This window comes from Ascaphus truei, assembly GCF_040206685.1.
Source record: "Ascaphus truei isolate aAscTru1 chromosome 12 unlocalized genomic scaffold, aAscTru1.hap1 SUPER_12_unloc_6, whole genome shotgun sequence".
Lineage (NCBI taxonomy): Eukaryota > Metazoa > Chordata > Amphibia > Anura > Ascaphidae > Ascaphus > Ascaphus truei.
The window spans coordinates 70,180-87,829 of record NW_027453842.1 but is presented as its reverse complement, the minus strand read 5'-3'; positions in this window follow the sequence as shown (position 1 = coordinate 87,829).

Below are 17,650 nucleotides of genomic sequence, written 5' to 3'. Positions count from 1 at the left end.
ATGGTCGGCGCCTCTTAGCGTCACCTCACCTTACCCCTCCCCCCAGCCTGCTCCACTGGGTCCGCTTAATCCGCTTGTTTAGAGTGATAGTTATATGCTGCAGATGTGTGCCATTATGTTCTAAGAATAAGACATTCTACGCTTTGGCCCTTGAGCACTGGCAGCAGAATTCTTCTGTGTTCCCTCTGGCCTCTGTCTGGGCAGACAATGACTTTGCTCTTCGGACCGACGCCTGTGAGATTGGAGGCCTGCCCATCCCCATCCTCTATTGTCTACAAACTCCCTGTGGAACCAGCCTAACCAGGGTTCATGGTCGTGGAGACTGGGTAATTGTATTTTTCCAGCTTGCATGCCCAGGGAATAAATAAATGCATTTAACATCTCTGGGCATGCAGGGCTGAGAAACCCTTTGTTCAGCCAGCATTTCAAAAGAAAATGGTAACTGCAGGGTCTGGAGGCGGAGGAGAGGGGCAGAGTACAAAGGCAACAGCATCCAGGGGCGGAGATCGGGCCATGCACATTTGCTGCCTCCCCAGCCAGAGCGGTGCCAGCCCAGGGGGAGATATCCTGTCAGCTGGGGAAGCCGTTGCCGAGCACCCCTGGTAGACGTTCATTGACTAATAACATAATTATCAATGCTTGTAGTCATACTGTTGGTAAGTGTGTTAACCTGTGTACCTACCATGTCCAAAGAAGAGCGTACTCCGGTAGGCACAAATAATGCTTTCCAAAGCAAGTTCCGAAATAACTTCATCAAATCCAAATCAAGTTAAAAAAAAATATCAACCCGATTTGTGGGCACAAATCAGTTATTTTTGCATCTTATTAGTCTCTATGTCCGTGTGAATATAAATCAGAAATATTCACCATTTGTAAAACCTGAGGCTTTGTGATCTTGTGACAATCCGACTCTTAGCTGACCTGCATTTGTGTCCTTATCCGGTATAATTTCTTTCCACGTTGGACCGGTTGTGACTGTAGGGGTAGCCAGCCTAACATAATAAAAGTTAAGCCAGGCAGGCTACCCCAAATCCATGTTTAATTGCCATTTCTGTCAGGGTCATTTTGGCCTTTGTGCAATGTGTTTTGTGTAAATCTCTTCCAGAAAAGAGATAATCACTGTGTGATATCTACAAGGGGGGAAAACTATCTGTCTTGGGGAGCCGTGATTGTAAAAAATCACTGTCATTCCCTGTGTTTGTGTTTTCCCCACACAGTTAGTAATCCAGCATTGTCCTTTGTGTTGCTAGCATTTATCTGTATGCAGACACAGTAATTCACTTAGCTGGGCTGCATACAAAGAAATGTCTGTCCGTGACAGAGCTTGGGAGCAGCTGAGTACCTGGACAATGGTGAGTGGGTAAGGGCTGTAATTCAGGTCCAGGAACTGGTAATCGACAGTTCAGAGCCTTTGTTCCCCGAGACACTGAGAAATTGGGCTGGCCAGGGGATCCTTTACTGGGTCTCAGCCCCGTAGGCATGATTTCCATTGGCCAGATCTAATTTCCCACCCGCCAGCAGCTCACACCCCGAGAAGCAGTCCAGAGTCAATAAGCCAGACTCCTGCCCTAATTGGTGCAACCGGACAAGCACTCATCCTATGATTGGCTGCACCGTCACAATCTGTGCTTTGATTGGCCGGCGGTCTCTGCTCCAGCAAAAAAGATAGGAGACTTAGGCCTATGTAAGGAGCATAGCCGATCACAGTACCATACAAGTTTGCAGAGTGCATTGGAGACAGTGATGTCACAGCTGGTGGGCTATTTTAAAAGTGTTGCTTGCAGAAGAGCACAGAGAAGCCGGGGAAGAAGCCGTTAATGCCAAGCCTTCCGAAGCAGGCTCCTGCACCTGCCTGAGGCTAGATTATTGCCCCACTTGGTGAGTGTCATACTGTGATTGTGTGATTTGTGTGTTTGCTGGCTTGCCAGAATAAACTTTTGTTTATTCAACTATTGTGCCCTGTCTGGTGATAGTGATCTCAGTGGTAGTGTGTTAATACTGTTGGTCTCCAATGAGACTGGTCATGATCGGTGAGGGATGTTGTGAGTATCCTCGTTCTAAAAAATCAGAGTAATAAGAGTCTGAGGATTGTTGATAATCACTTCTAGTGTGGAATATTCTCGGGAAGGGCCATGAACCACATTGTGCTTCAAAGCATTGATATGTCCAACGATACACTCTGCTCGACTGGTAGCCCTAAAGATCCCTTTGGAACGTTATTTTCTTACATCTTGTCACGGGAGACCAGGATTTGTCACATATTTATACCGGGATCAATCACTAGGCAAAACAAGGTAATAAAACAAAATGAAGTTTATTCGGGTAAACCCGCATGCACACAATGAATACACAAAATACAGACAACATACACACTTACTGGGGGTCTGGGTAGTGAAATCTAGGCTCAAATAGGTGCCTGCTTCGGAAGGCTTACCCTGACCAAGATATACACCCGGGCTACCTGGTCCTCTTTTTGGCTAAAGATCCTAGCCATGACTGCTATGTTCAATTCTCAGAACTTTGACTTCATGTCTGACTTAGTCCCTGCAGGGCAGACTGTCCTAGCTTCAAAACAAAGCCAGTTGCTCAGCAATTTCAAACAGAGCAACTTTGAAAAGCGTGACCTAGCTTCATCGACACAAGCCACTTGATGGTATGGCTCTCTCAGTCGGCTACCTCCTTACATACCCTCCACTGTTCTATGTTCAGCATGGAGGAACAACCAATCAGAGTGTGGGAATTTATTCCCACTACCTATTAGGAATAGGGGCTCATTCTTTGGCTGACGTCAGAGGAGGGGGCAAGTTAAGCCGGCTGAGCTTGCCCAATGGGTGGGGCATATGATTTGACCAATGGGAAATGCACTGATATTCTCTGGATTCCCCCAGTCAACCCATTGCCACGTACTGCGGCTCAACTGACTCTGGCAGATCAGAGTGCCCTCCCCACAGGGTGTCTCTGTTCTCCGGATACAGTACTTCACCATGCTCTAGCCACTTCACACCCCAACACCTCTCCACATCCTGTCTCCTCTTTGAACTCCGATATCTATCCAGACTTCCCGGAACTTGTATGGAGCCCTTACGGACTGAATAGACATTTACAGAAAATGCACAACCATGATAAACCATATTTAAATACATGATATACTTTGGAAAAACCCATATATATGAGAGAAATAGAGTTGGGATATCTGAGCTTGAAAACCTGGAGTCTGGGGGATACAGGGCAGCCACGGTGTAATTCAACCCGCATACAAGAAAATCATGCCTGCACACCGGGGATAATTAGTTGACTACAGGTATATTTGTCCCCCAAACTCCTGCAAACAAAACCACTGCATTTCTACCAAAAATTCCCACATAAGAGTTGCACACAGAAAGTGTCATGAGTCTGGGATAAAGTGAACATGAAAAGTGGAAAAACAGGGGACACTTTAAATTTTACATGTTATAACCCATGGAAATGGCTTATGGTGCTATGCAGCTGCCAGGGACCACAAGGGTTTCAGGGGTAACAAGATGGGCTTAACCCGGAATTTATCAATACATTCATTGATTTTACATTTTTTTTTTCCAACTTGAATTTTATTGGTAATTCATATGTACTGCACCGACACACTTTATTCGAGCAAATGCCCAGTTTGTACCTGGCAGATACCTGGAATCCGCCGCTGCTCACCTCTTGCATGCTTCGTTGCGTTTGCCTTCCCAGCCACGGTTCATGCCTGGCTGACGGGGGCCTGATCTGTTAAATGATAATGAGAAGGATTTACTAGGCTGCAATGCTTCGCGTGTCCACCAGATGGCATAAACTCATGACTTGTAAAGCGCCGAATCAGTAATGTGTGGGCTTGCAGTTGTTTCGTTTAAAAAAGATACTGTACCACAGTGTGCCATTGTACAGTAACTTGGCCTTGGCCTTGAGACTGAAGGAAGAGTTGCAAAAATGTATCAATTTAGGCTTTACATACTGTATTAAATAAAGACAAAGACCTGTTTCAGTTACAGTACACTATTCTCCAGAGACTCACCATGAGTGTCCAAGTGCAGCAGCCCGTGTTCCAAAAACCTGACAGAAGTTATGCTTATTTAATATGGGCCGCTATTAATGCAACAGAGGATAAGATGGCAACAGTTGTTCAAATTTATCAGTATTTTATCGAAAACTATGCCTTTTACAAATTTTCGCCAACTCCTCATTTGTGGAAGCGTGCAATAAGTAAAGGTTATGTAGTGACCCCTGTTTTCACCGTATTGAGCCCCAATTTGTTGGAGGGTATTGGTGTGTGTCACAGGGTTTTTCCCGTATCTATGATCATGGAGGCGGCAAAAGGCGAAGGGTCGTGTTAAAACCAACTAAGAAGCGACAATCCCTGCCAAGCAATGCACCAGCACCAGCACCGGCTTCCAATGACGGTCCCACTGTCAGTGACAACCCTTAGACAGAGTCGGATTTCGCGGCCAGTTTTGATGAAGCTTGCATGTACCTAAGCGATTTCCCGCCTCACCTGCTGACTACAGGTGGGCTAGTCCCGCTGCTAACTATCGACGTGGATGATGAAGAAAGCTGTACTGGCAGTGGACCGGCGCCGACGCAAGCTGAATGGGAAATAGTATGGTGAGTACTGTATTGTTGCCGTATTATTTTGGTGGGGCTGGCTGGGTACTTCTTTAGGGGGCTGACCATTACTGTACATTAAAACTTTTCATTTTGTTTTTCCTCAGAAAAGAAAACGGCTAATGGGGGGATTTCGATGGATAATATTGTGCTGTACTGTATGCTGATGTTTTCCGGCCGAACAGTATACTGTGTGATAAACCCGAATAAATAAAACTATGCATTTATTCTACAGTACATGTTCAGTAAATTACTGCCCACACTGGGGCCGAGATGTGTTTGCAGCAGAGAGAGATCCGCTGCTCTCTCTGCGCAAACATCGGCACATTAAAAATGATTTGAAATACATTTTATTGATAGTGTAGATGTGCAGGGGGTCTCCGGAGCTGAATCGCGTTGGTTTTAGGTCTGGGGACCCCCTGCTCCCCGAGATACAGGCCCCTTTAGGGGGTGCCGGTATCCCTCTGCTTGGTTTAAAGGGCCCGATCACGTGATCGCGGCCTTTAAACCAAGCAGAGCAGAGGGATACCGGCACCCCCTAAAGGGGCCTGTATCTCGGGGGGCAGGGGGTCCCCAGACCTGAAACCTGTGCGCTTCTGCTCTGGAGACCCTCTGCACATGTACAGTATCAATAAAACACATACAATATACAGTATAAATAAACACTCGTTCTTTACCTTAGCGGCTATGCGCTATGGTAAAGAAGCATCATTTCTGTATTTTAATAATACAGTATTGTACAGTGAGCAGGGGGTTCCCTGAGCCAGAAATTAATGCTCAGGGACCCCCCCTGCTCCTGCTCAATATTATTAAAAATACAGAAATGCTGCGTCATTACCATAGCGGATAGCCGCTAAGGCAATGAAGGGGTTAACCCACCGTGCCCGCTTTATTGTGTGTAGTGGGGGTGGGTGAGGGGGGGTATTTGGCCCTTGGTGTGAGTTTAGGACTTGCGGGGGGGGGGGTTTGCGGGTGCACTTAACCCCTTCACGACCGTAGCAGTTAATACCGCTACGGTCATGAAGGGGTTAAGCCCTCCCGCTAACCCCCCCCGCAAGCCCTAAACAACCATCGTTGGGGCTAATACCCCATTCACCCACCCTCCCGCTACCCACAATAAAAAAATACACACACACAGCACAGCAGCCGCCAAAAAATAAATAAATAAATCTAAATAAATAAATGACAATAAATACATTTGAAATACATTTTTATTGATAGTGTAGATGTGCAGGGGGTCTCCGGAGCTGAATCGCGTTGGTTTTAGGTCTGGGGACACCCTGCTCCCCGAGATACAGGCCCCTTTAGGGGGTGCCGGTATCCCTCTGCTTGGTTTAAAGGGCCCGATCACGTGATCACGGCCTGTAAACCAAGCAGAGCAGAGGGATACCGGCACCCCCTAAAGGGGCCTGTATCTCGGGGGCAGGGGGTCCCCAGACCTGAAACCTGTGCGCTTCTGCTCTGGAGACCCTCTGCACATGTACAGTATCAATAAAACACATACAATATACAGTATAAATAAACACTCGTTCTTTACCTTAGCGGCTATGCGCTATGGTAAAGAAACATCATTTCTGTATTTTAATAATACAGTATTGTACAGTGAGCAGGGGGTTCCCTGAGCCAGAAATTAATGCTCAGGGACCCCCCCTGCTCCTGCTCAATATTATTAAAAATACAGAAATGCTGCGTCATTACCATAGCGGATAGCCGCTAAGGCAATGAAGGGGTTAACCCACCGTGCCCGCTTTATTGTGTGTAGTGGGGATGGGTGAGGGGGGGTATTTGGCCCTTGGTGTGAGTTTAGGACTTGCGGGGGGGGGGGGGGTTTGCGGGTGCACTTAACCCCTTCACGACCGTAGCAGTTAATACCGCTACGGTCATGAAGGGGTTAAGCCCTCCCGCTACCCCCCCCGCAAGCCCTAAACAACCATCGTTGGGGCTAATACCCCATTCACCCACCCTCCCGCTACCCACAATAAAAAAATACACACACACAGCACAGCAGCCGCCAAAAAATAAATAAATAAATCTAAATAAATAAATTACAATAAATACATTTGAAATACATTTTTATTGATAGTGTAGATGTGCAGGGGGTCTCCGGAGCTGAAGCACACAGGTTTCAGGTCTGGGGACCCCCTGCCCCCCGACATACAGCCTCCTTTAGGGGGTGCCGGTATCCCTCTGCTTGGTTTAAAGGGCCCGATCACGTGATCGCGGCCTGTAAACCAAGCAGAGCAGAGGGATACCGGCACCCCCTAAAGGGGCCTGTATCTCGGTGGGCAGGGGGTCCCCAGACCTGAAACCTGTGCGCTTCAGCTCCGGAGACCCTCTGCACATCTACACTATCAATAAAAATGTATTTTAAATGTATTTATTTATATTCATTTATTTATTTAGATTTATTTAGTAATTGTGCTGCTGCTGCAAGTCCTAAACTCACACCAAGGGCCAAACACCCCCCTCACCCCCAATAAAAAAAATTCACGCACAGCAGCCCCACAATTAATAAATAAATCTAAATAAATAAATAAATACATGAAGAGAAATAAATATATACTGTACTGTAAGTGCCCGCTTTATTGTGTGTAGCGGGGGTGGGTGACGGGGTTTATAAATGTGAGTTTATAAATAAAATAAAGAATATTATTTCTAGGGGCCCTAGAACAGAAGTTCCCATGCCAATTTCACGCTCATTGCTCTTTTTTTACAATGTTGCTGGTCTTGAGGCTTTGCAGTCTGCAAGCAAAAAGCAGTTTGTAGTAGTACTGAGTGTGAGATAAATTATTTATCAGTGTTGATCAAAGAGAGTTAGTCAGAAGGATTCCCCTTATATACAGTACAGTACAGCACTCTATTGTCATTCATACAGTACAGTGTAGTAAAGGGTAGACAACAAATGGTCTTGCAGTATACTGTATTACTACAAATCTGTCAGGTTGACCAGAATCACTGCGGATATCGGAAAATAATACAATTTTATTAATTCTATGTAGAATTAATAAAATTGTATTATTTTCCGATATCCGCAGTGATTCTGGTCAACCTGACAGATTTGTAGAAATACAGTATACTGCAAGACCATTTGTTGTCTACCCTTTACTATACTGTATGAATGACAATAGAGTGCTGTATACTTTATAAGGGGAATCCTTCTGATCAACTCTCTTTGATCAACACTGATAAATATCATATTTACTGTATACCCCTTTAGCACCTGTCGTTCCATCCTATGCACCCATTTACAATGGTGATTGCGGTCGTATTCACATACTTTATGTGAGATAAATTAACCAGTTCTTTTATTGCTGAAGTCGCCACAAAAAACTTTTATTTACAAATACAGTACAATACAATGGTGAAACATTTCAAGTTAACAGCAATTCAAAACCTCAACACACAATAATACATACTGTACATTACTGTATGATTATTTATTTATAATACAGTATACAGCTCTGTACTGTATATGCAGTATACAGTATACTGTACTATATTTGGGCCTTGTCTTTGGGGGTTTAATCATGCAATTATTAGGGTGACCTGCCGTTGGAAATACTGACACAGTACAGTCCCAGCTATTTCAGCCACCCCACCCCCTCCCTTAGAGTTTTTAATCCCTCCCTGGCCAAGCATCAATCGTCTGGCTAATCCAATCCAAGCCATTGTTTTGTTAATCTGGCCCTGGGCTGGCTACGGTAACAAGATTCAGCAGGAGGCCAGCCAGCGTATGATCCCACCATCCCCCTCCCTTAGAGGGAGGCCTGCCTGCTTTGGAAAAATCCCCTCTCGAATTGGAAATGTAAATCTGATGTGCATCCGTTTGCTTACAGTAACTGTTCTGTTCAGAACAGCCACTGCTTCTAAATTACTGAAAATATACAGGATAAATATACAGTAATGTGAAATAATCCGTTCTGTGGGTCTGAGAGGGTTGAAAGTCACCAGGTCCTCATACAGTACAGTACATTCTCGAATACCTTTAGAATAAAAATACAGTATATACTGTATAAATATACAGTATAAATATTGCACAGTATAATGTTAAATAACCCATCCTGTTCTTTTTCCCTTCATACTGTAACAGTATCCTCATTGTGTCTGCGGTACAGTAGTTCATTGAGAGAGGAGAGGTTTTGTGTACATCATTACTGCTGTTTATATACTGTACATTTGACTGCACAAGCAGATTTGACGGAACACAACGCCCCCACCTCCCCCTTGGGCACCCTTTTTCCTGGAACGACAAGAAAACAAAAACTTTGTTCAGTTACTGTACTGTACTGTATGTGCGTACTGTATTATGGTAGAACTACTGTACAGTAGGTGGCTGGTGCAGCTTTCTCTGGAAAGAAAAAAATGGAGCAGTTAGTAGGCAGTTACTGTAGTACTGTTAAACTAGTCTACTGTACTGTATACTGGAACTACTGTATACTCTGACTATTGGGAAAGAAAAAATCTGTGCCATACTTACCTGTATCATACTGTACTTACTGTACAATACTACAGCACTGTATTACTTTCCTGATGCTTGCCCATTGCGCGCGATGACAATGGGCAACACAGTGGCAATATGGTCTATATATTTATTGCATCGTTCCACGGTGAGTACATCGTTCCAAAAACTCATTATGGCTTTATACAACTCGTCCTTCTTGGAGGGTTTCGCCTCTTTACGGATGTGGTCCTTCAGCTGATGCCAGACCATTTCGATCGGATTGAAGTCTGGCGATCTGTGATTGGAAAGAAAGGACAATTAGTTTAAGAGATACAGTACACAGTAAAAACAGTGGGGAACATAAATGGGACACGGTCTACTGCACTTACTCCGCTGGCGTCTTCACCCAGTTGATGCCGCGCTCAAGGATATGCGCCGTCGACGCGGTGTGCTTGGGATCATTGTCCTGATAAAAGCGATGCCCATTGGGAAAGTCACGTCTGATGTATCGCACTATCACGGGCACAATGTTGTCTTGGAAGAAATCTTTATTCATGATTCCTATAGCAAGAAAAGAAAAGGGCTCAATAGTACAGTACAGTGCATACGGTAAGGCAACACTAGTCAAGTACAGTGTATTAGGCGGCATTATATTTGAGAAATTGTACCTTCAAAGACGACAATGCATCCCGGTCCACGCCTAGAGATGGCACCCCACACATGCAGCTTCACAGGGTGTTTTGGCCGCGGCTTCAAAGTTATGCGGCCTTTTTTGTGGAACGCAAATCTTGCAAATCTCTCCAGCGACACAGTAGACTCATCAGTGAAGATGCAATCCTGGAAAGTCTCACCGCTGTCGATCCATGCTTGGGCCTGTAGCACTCTTTTGATTTTGTTTGCGTCCCGTATCATGGGGTACGCTCTGTAATGACAATGAATAAAAAAATTTAGCGTCACAGCGCAGTACAGTTTGCAAAACAACACTTCTACTTTACAGTACCTCCTGTACTGTCCAGTACTAACCTCACACGTCCATATTTCCATCCAATTCTGCGTCTCATCTTCTTTATGCTGCTCTCGGATACAGTCAGATTGTGGTTTTCCTGCAGAGTGTTTTTAACCCTTAATGCGCTCCTCTCATCATTCTCCTCACTTATTCTGTCCACCAGAAGAGTAGTCTCCCTACAATGCAAAGAAATTATATTGTGTTATTAATATGCAGCAATATAAAATGTGTACTGTATACTGTACATGTAATGTTGTAATATACAGTAAATATAAATATACAAAAAATGTATACTGCTGTACTATAAATATAAATAGACAAAATATACAGTATACACTGGCGACACACTTTATTGCAGTGTGGCCAGTACCGCAAGCCGGGAGATTTCCCGGCTTGCAAGTGGCAGCCCCTCGGCGTGCCGCGCGTCTCCGATCATCGGGTGCCTGCGCCCCCTGCACGCACGTCCAGGGCTCCCCGAGGGAGCCCTGGTGTCCCGCGATGTGGGGGACGGCGGCAGGGGGTTCTGGGGGACCCGGCGGACCCGGAGAGGAGAGGGGGAAGCTGCGATCGGCGGGCCTCTCCTCCGCTGCTTCGGCGCGCGCCCGGCACCCTCCGGCGCGCGCCAGGTAACTGCTGCGGCCGAGAACGGGCAAATGCTCCAATAAACTCGGCCGCAGCAGTACAGTACTGTTGTAATATAAATATACTATATAAATATACTGTTGTTATATCATAATAAATACACATCATATACTGTATATTCCGTTGTAAGATGAATTGCAATATACCAAAAGTGTATACTGCTGCACAAAAAATATAAATTGACCACACATACAGTACACTATATACTGTTGTAATATAATAAATATACTATATAAATACTGTATACTGTTGTTATATCATAATAAATACACATCATATACTGTATATCCCGTTGTAAGATGAATTGCAATATAACAAAAGTGTATACTGCTGCACAAAAAATATAAATTGACCACACATACACTATATACTGTTGTAATATAATAAATATACTATATAAATACGGTATACTGTTGTTATATCATAATAAATACACATCATATACTGTATATTCCGTTGTAAGATGAATTGCAATATACCAAAAGTGTATACTGCTGCACAAAAAATATAAATTGACCACACATACAGTACACTATATACTGTTGTAATATAATAAATATACTATATAAATACGGTATACTGTTGTTATATCATAATAAATACACATCATATACTGTATATTCCGTTGTAAGATGAATTGCAATATAACAAAAGTGTATACTGCTGCACAAAAAATATAAATTGACCACACATACAGTACACTACAGTATATACTGTTGTAATATAAATATACTATATAAATACGGTATACTTTTTTTTTGGTTAAGTTTTATAAATATACTTACGCATTTGTTACCTTTGGTGCCTTTTTGAGGTCTCTGTTTTTTCCGTGTGCATGATAGCACACGGTGTTTGATGGCACAACGAGGCCAGAAGCAGTTAACCAGCGCTGGATATCTGCAATTCATTTTCCGCTCGTGTACATCTCCTTCATTCTCATGCTGAGATCCTTTGAAATCTTCTTAACAGGCATTGCTGCGAGTAGAAAGAAATACAAACACAAGAATGTATATTCGATGTTTAGTCGATGTGTATTCAATGTGCAGTGAATCCACAAAATGGATGGTGTATTTATATGTTAATGACTCACATTACAGACCACCCACTTTCAACACCTGTACCTGGTCGCCATGCATAAAAGGTTGTACACGTTGCATAGCCCACCACTTGCTGATCTTTATCTGAGCCATTGTCCAGATACTGCATTGTGCCTCCCGCTTACATGGAGCAGCCCTGGTTCTATGGATGCAAGAACCATCTCACCTCTGCTGTGCCTGCCACACTGAAAAAGAGAAAGGCAGTTACCGTTTCCAAGCGAAAGGCAAAGCGACAGGCTAAGGCCAATAAAGAAAACCTTCTGCTGACCCCAAAGGCTAAGGGTTTTAAAACACGTCAGCCTTATTATGTGAGGAAGAAATACGGTACTGTGCTCGGTACGCAAGACGAATGGCAGCCAACTCACCGAATCCGCAGACCACTTGCTCCCATAAGCTTCGACGACTCTGCTGTAGCTGTCCCGGAAATCTTCAGCCCGGCTTCTCCACCCCCATCTTCTCCGGTTCCATCTGAAGATGCTGCTGCCTCTGAAATCCACGGTTCATTGTCTCCTTTGCTCTTGGACGACTCTGCTTCTCTCCCGGAAATCCAGCGGTCACCTTCTCCATCCCTCTTCGACGACGCTGCAGCTTCTCCTGTACCGGGCATCCCCAGGTCACCTCCTCCACTCTCCATCGATGCCGCTTCTCTCCAGGGAACCCCCATCTCATCCTCCGTTGCACCCATCCCCCCAGATCTCCAGATGCCATGCACAAGCAGCTCGTTAGACCGGATCCTGAATGGGCTAACTGTGGATCTCCCCGGGAATTCTATTGTGCTGGCAAAGCTAGATCTGCTTCTGGAGTCGGTGCTACATGTGGAGCAACGGATGCTACATATGGAGCAACGGATGGATCAACGGATGCTACATATGGAGCAACGGATGGATCAACGGATGGACAAGATAGAGGCTGACATAGCAGGCATACATTATTTGCTCGGTGTTAATGCCCCTGTTTCCCCGACGCTGGAGCAGGGGGGTGACATGGATGTGATGCATGGTACCTTCGGCCCCCGTCCATCACCAAGCACACCCCCTCCACCAGAAGATGCAGTGTACTATGCTATTGAGGAGGACATGACAACCCCGTCAAGACCACGCCAGGAGACAACCCGGCAACCACTACCAGAGGAAAGCTTCCTCCCAGACACCCTACCATTGCCCGTCGCCTCAAGTACACCCGCTCCCAAAAGACCTCCTACACCCACTCGCATAGAAACAGTGCCCGACATCTCCCTGTGTGATCTGCCACCGGCGCTGAGGGAGAAGTATAGGGTGAGGAGTGCTGGTATACCACACAAGTATGCCTTGATCATATTTAAACACCATGTTCCCTACACATTGTACTGCGAGTGGGTGTTCAAAGTAAATTACGATGGGAATCGCCATAAAAAGGCCCTTCCTGCTAATTTAAGGAAAAAGATTGTGGAAGAAATGCAGCGCTATTATCCTGTTACAGATACTGTAATGAGAGGCATTAGAGACTGCATTAATGGCGTTTTGCGCCATGCAAGGCATCGGCCATGGATGGAAAATGGGGAGGACTTTCAGTGAGACCATACTGTAATATTGTGCTGTACTGTACAGTACATGTTTTACCCTACAGTACCTGCTGTACTTAAACAAAGGATACTGTACTGTATGTTGTTGTGTGTTGCACGGTTTTTGTACTGTATTTGTAAATAAAAGTTTTTGGTGGCGACTTCAGCAATAAAAGAACTGGTTAATTTATCTCACACTCAGTACTACAAACTGCTTTTTGCTGCCAGACTGCAAAGCCGCAAGACCAGCAACATTGTAACAAAAGAGCAATGAGCGCGCAATTGGCGTGGGAACTTCTGTTCCAAGGCCCCTAGAAATAATATTCTTTATTTTATTTATAAACTCACATTTATAAACCCCGTCACCCACCCCCGCTACACACAATAAAAAATAATCACACACAGCATCCCCGCAATAAATAAATAAATAAATACACATAAATACATTTGAAATACATTTTTATTCCTAATGTAGATGTGCAGGGGGTCTCGGGAGCTGAACCGCACTGGTTTCAGGTCGGGGGACCTCCTGCCCCCCGAGATACAGCCCCCTTTATGAGGTGCCGGTATCCCTCTGCATTAGGGGCCCCGATCACGTGACCGCGGCCTGTTAAACCAAGCAGAGCAGAGGGATACCGGCACCCCCTAAAGAGGCCTGTATCTCGGGGAGCAGGGGGTCCCCAGACCTGAAACCTGTGCGCTTCTGCTCCGGAGACCCCCTGCACATCTACACTGTGAATAAAACACACATCATTAAAGAATCATTCTTTACCTTAGCGGCTATGCGCTATGGTAAAGAAGCAGCATTTCTGTATTTTTAATAATATTGTACAGTGAGCAGGGGGTTCCCTGAGACAGAAATCTAATCTCAGGGGACCCCCTGCTCCTGCACAATATTATTAAAAGTTCAGAAATGCTGCGTCATTACCATAGCGTATAGCCGCTAAGGTAATGAAGGGGTTAAGGCATAATAACCAATAAATCCATTCAATACACTACCCACTACCCATGGCAACCTCCGATGCTGCTGCTGCTGTACAGTAAAACAGAGAAAAAAATTAACACTTTCAAAGTAATGTCCCCTAACCCCTTAATCACCATAGCGGTTATTAACCGCTACAGTCATGAAGGGGTTAACCCACCCTCACCCACCACTCGGGATGCCTACTGTACATACCCTCCCACTCTAACCCCCCACCCCGTGAGGCCTAACCACTCTCAACCCTCACCCACTAACTACCCACAAGGGAGGCCTACCCACATACCGTTGGGGAACCCCCCCCCACCCCCAGTCCCCGCAATCAAAACAATGCACAGCCCCACAATAAACAGCATTCTATTTATTAAATACATTACCCACCCCCTGTGCCCCCCTATAAATACAAGATTTATTCTTTTACATTCAGGGTCCATAACGCAGCCCCACGCTAGTCCCCGGTGGGCTGGCAGGGCACCTGGACAGACCTACAGTTTACCAGCAGCATTCCACAGGTTCTGGAGGCCTGCTGGTGGATCCTGCCAGGACCATGGCTCCCAGGTGGTCTCCTTGGGTCACCGTGAGCCACAATTGGGTCCCCACGGTAGGCCCAAGGATGTCTGGGAGCCCCTCGGGTGGTTCCCATGGGGGTCTGGGGAACTCACGGGTGCTCACTACGGGTCCGCGGTGCCCCCACAGAAGTGGGACCACACATCATCATCCCCGCACCTACGGGTCGGCGGTGCCCCCACAGAAGTGGGACCACACATCGTTATCCCCGCAGACTACGGGTCCGCGGTGCCCCCACAGAAGTGGGACCACACATCATCATCCCCGCATGTGTCACCCGTGGAACCACCAGCCTGATACCCTTGGGATACCCGAGGATACCCACAGGTGGTCTCCATAGGCCCCACGCAAAACCACGGAATCAAACCCTGAATGTAAAAAAAATAAACCTGGCCTATACATTCAATACATACACCCTCCCCCCCAACACCTACAGTACAATAATGTGCAAAATAACTATTATCCAGATATGGATAATAGATTAATTGCCCATTATTAAAAACATTAACTAGCATATACAAATCAATAAAGTACTACTGACCTCATCAATACGAAGTGTCCGTTGCCAGCAAAATCCTTGTCTTGCCCACACAATACATAGCCAAAACCAAGGCAATACATTGCAAGTACATTCAGATATCAATTAACCCCTTAAACACCTTATCGGATAATAACCGCAAAGGTAATTAAGGGGTTAAGCCACACAGGCACGATACCCACCCTTCACCCATGAATTTGTACTGTGGCTTCATCATGCAACTATATATATATATACTGTATATATATACAGAGAGACAGAGAGAAAGAGAGAGAGAGAGAGAGAGAGAGAGAGAGAGAGAGAGAGAGAGAGAGAGAGATACAGTATATATATATATATATATATATATATATATATATATATATATAAATAAATGTAGAAGGGTTATCAAAAGCACTGTCCTACAACCAAACACTTCTCCATACATACACACTAAATTAAAATCAATTTCCTTTAATATTCATAACTGATCTCTCAATCTAAATCATCACTAAACCTCTGAAAAGCCATTTAAACAACTTACATTCCAATATAAATGATGCCTCAATATCTATGCACCATACAGTATACATTATGCAAATTAATCAAACGTAAACAAAAATCAATTAGCAATCATTATTTACATCCCTAAACAATTCACACTCAATCACGAACAATGAAACCATTAACAGATTCACGCCTAGAGCAGAACAATTAAGCCTTTGAAAAAATATAAGTACCGACAAAAATACAACCAAGGCTATCTATCCCTGACCTTCCTCAAACACACAATACAATACCAAGGAATACATCTACTGTATCTAATTTTAAAATACTTTAAACTCACAAAATAATTAAAAACACATCTAATCCAGCTTTTAAAACATCATCATTTCTTACCCTGAATGTATACTGTACAGTATATCTCTCTAGACATATATACTGTACATACATACATACAGTGGCAAGAAATGATATACCACAAAAAAAAAAAAAAATACACATGTTAAAAAACCTTTTGAAAAAATTAACAAGTTAAATAAAATACATTTCTTTACTGTAGTTCACTTACCATTACTTGCCCCCACCGATTCCCGTTGCGCAGCTTACTCACGAACCAATCCACGATCAGGAACCCATAAAATAATAAACCAGGAAATAATAAACTTTAAACTAAAAATCCAAATCAATCCACGGGTCTTCTACTTGTAATCCATCTTCATCTGTATTCTTCTTTCTTCTATCTCCTTCCGGGCGGGGCAGGGCGTGGTCTTCTTTCCATCATCGGCTGTAGCTGTAGCTGTTAGATAGTTGCTGAATAGGTGATAGTAAAGTGAATATCCAAAGTGTTGTTATTAATATAATCAAAAAATGCTAATAAACTATCTGTGCTCCCGTGCCAAATAAAAATGAGATTGTCTATGAAACGTTTATAGAAAATAATATTGTGTCTGTAAGTATTAGTGCTATTATAGATGAAATTATTTTCCCACCACCCCATAAAAAGGTTGGCATAGGAGGGGGCAAAACTTGTCCCCATTGCCGTACCCCGAAGTTGCAAGTAAAATTTGTGCTCAAAAAGAAAATAATTGTGTGTTAAAAGAAAAAGTATAGCTTCCATGATAAATGTGGTCATAGGTAATGAGCTACCTGGACATTCTATAAAGTGACGGACAGACGTCATGCCTAGGTCATGTCGTATAATTGAGTACAGGGAGACCACATCCATAGTTACCCATAAAAATTCCTGCTTCCATTTAACTTCTCTCATTTTGGTAAGCAAATCACCTGAGTCCAGAATAAAGGAGGGTAGTTGCCTCACAAACGGCTGTAAGTAAGCATTGACATATCGTGATAGACCATCTCCCAAAGATCCTATGCTAGAGACTATAGGCCGACCAGGAGGGTCGACCAAAGTCTTGTGGATCTTTGGGAGATGGTGGTAAATGGGGATAACTGGTTTTGAATTGGTTATAAAACCTGATTCATCTTTATTCAGAACATATGTAGCTGTTCCCAGATCAACCAAATCTAGGAGTTCTTCTAAAAAGAATTCTGTGGGGTCTCGTGGTAGCTCAGAGTAGGAAGACACATCACCAAGTTGGCGAAATGCCTCCCTGAAATAGTCTGCCCTACTCTGAACCACCACAGCACCCCCTTTGTCTGCATATTTAATTACCAGCATGTCATTTTCTTGCAAAGATTTAATTGCAGCACGTTCTCCTTTATTGAGATTGTCAC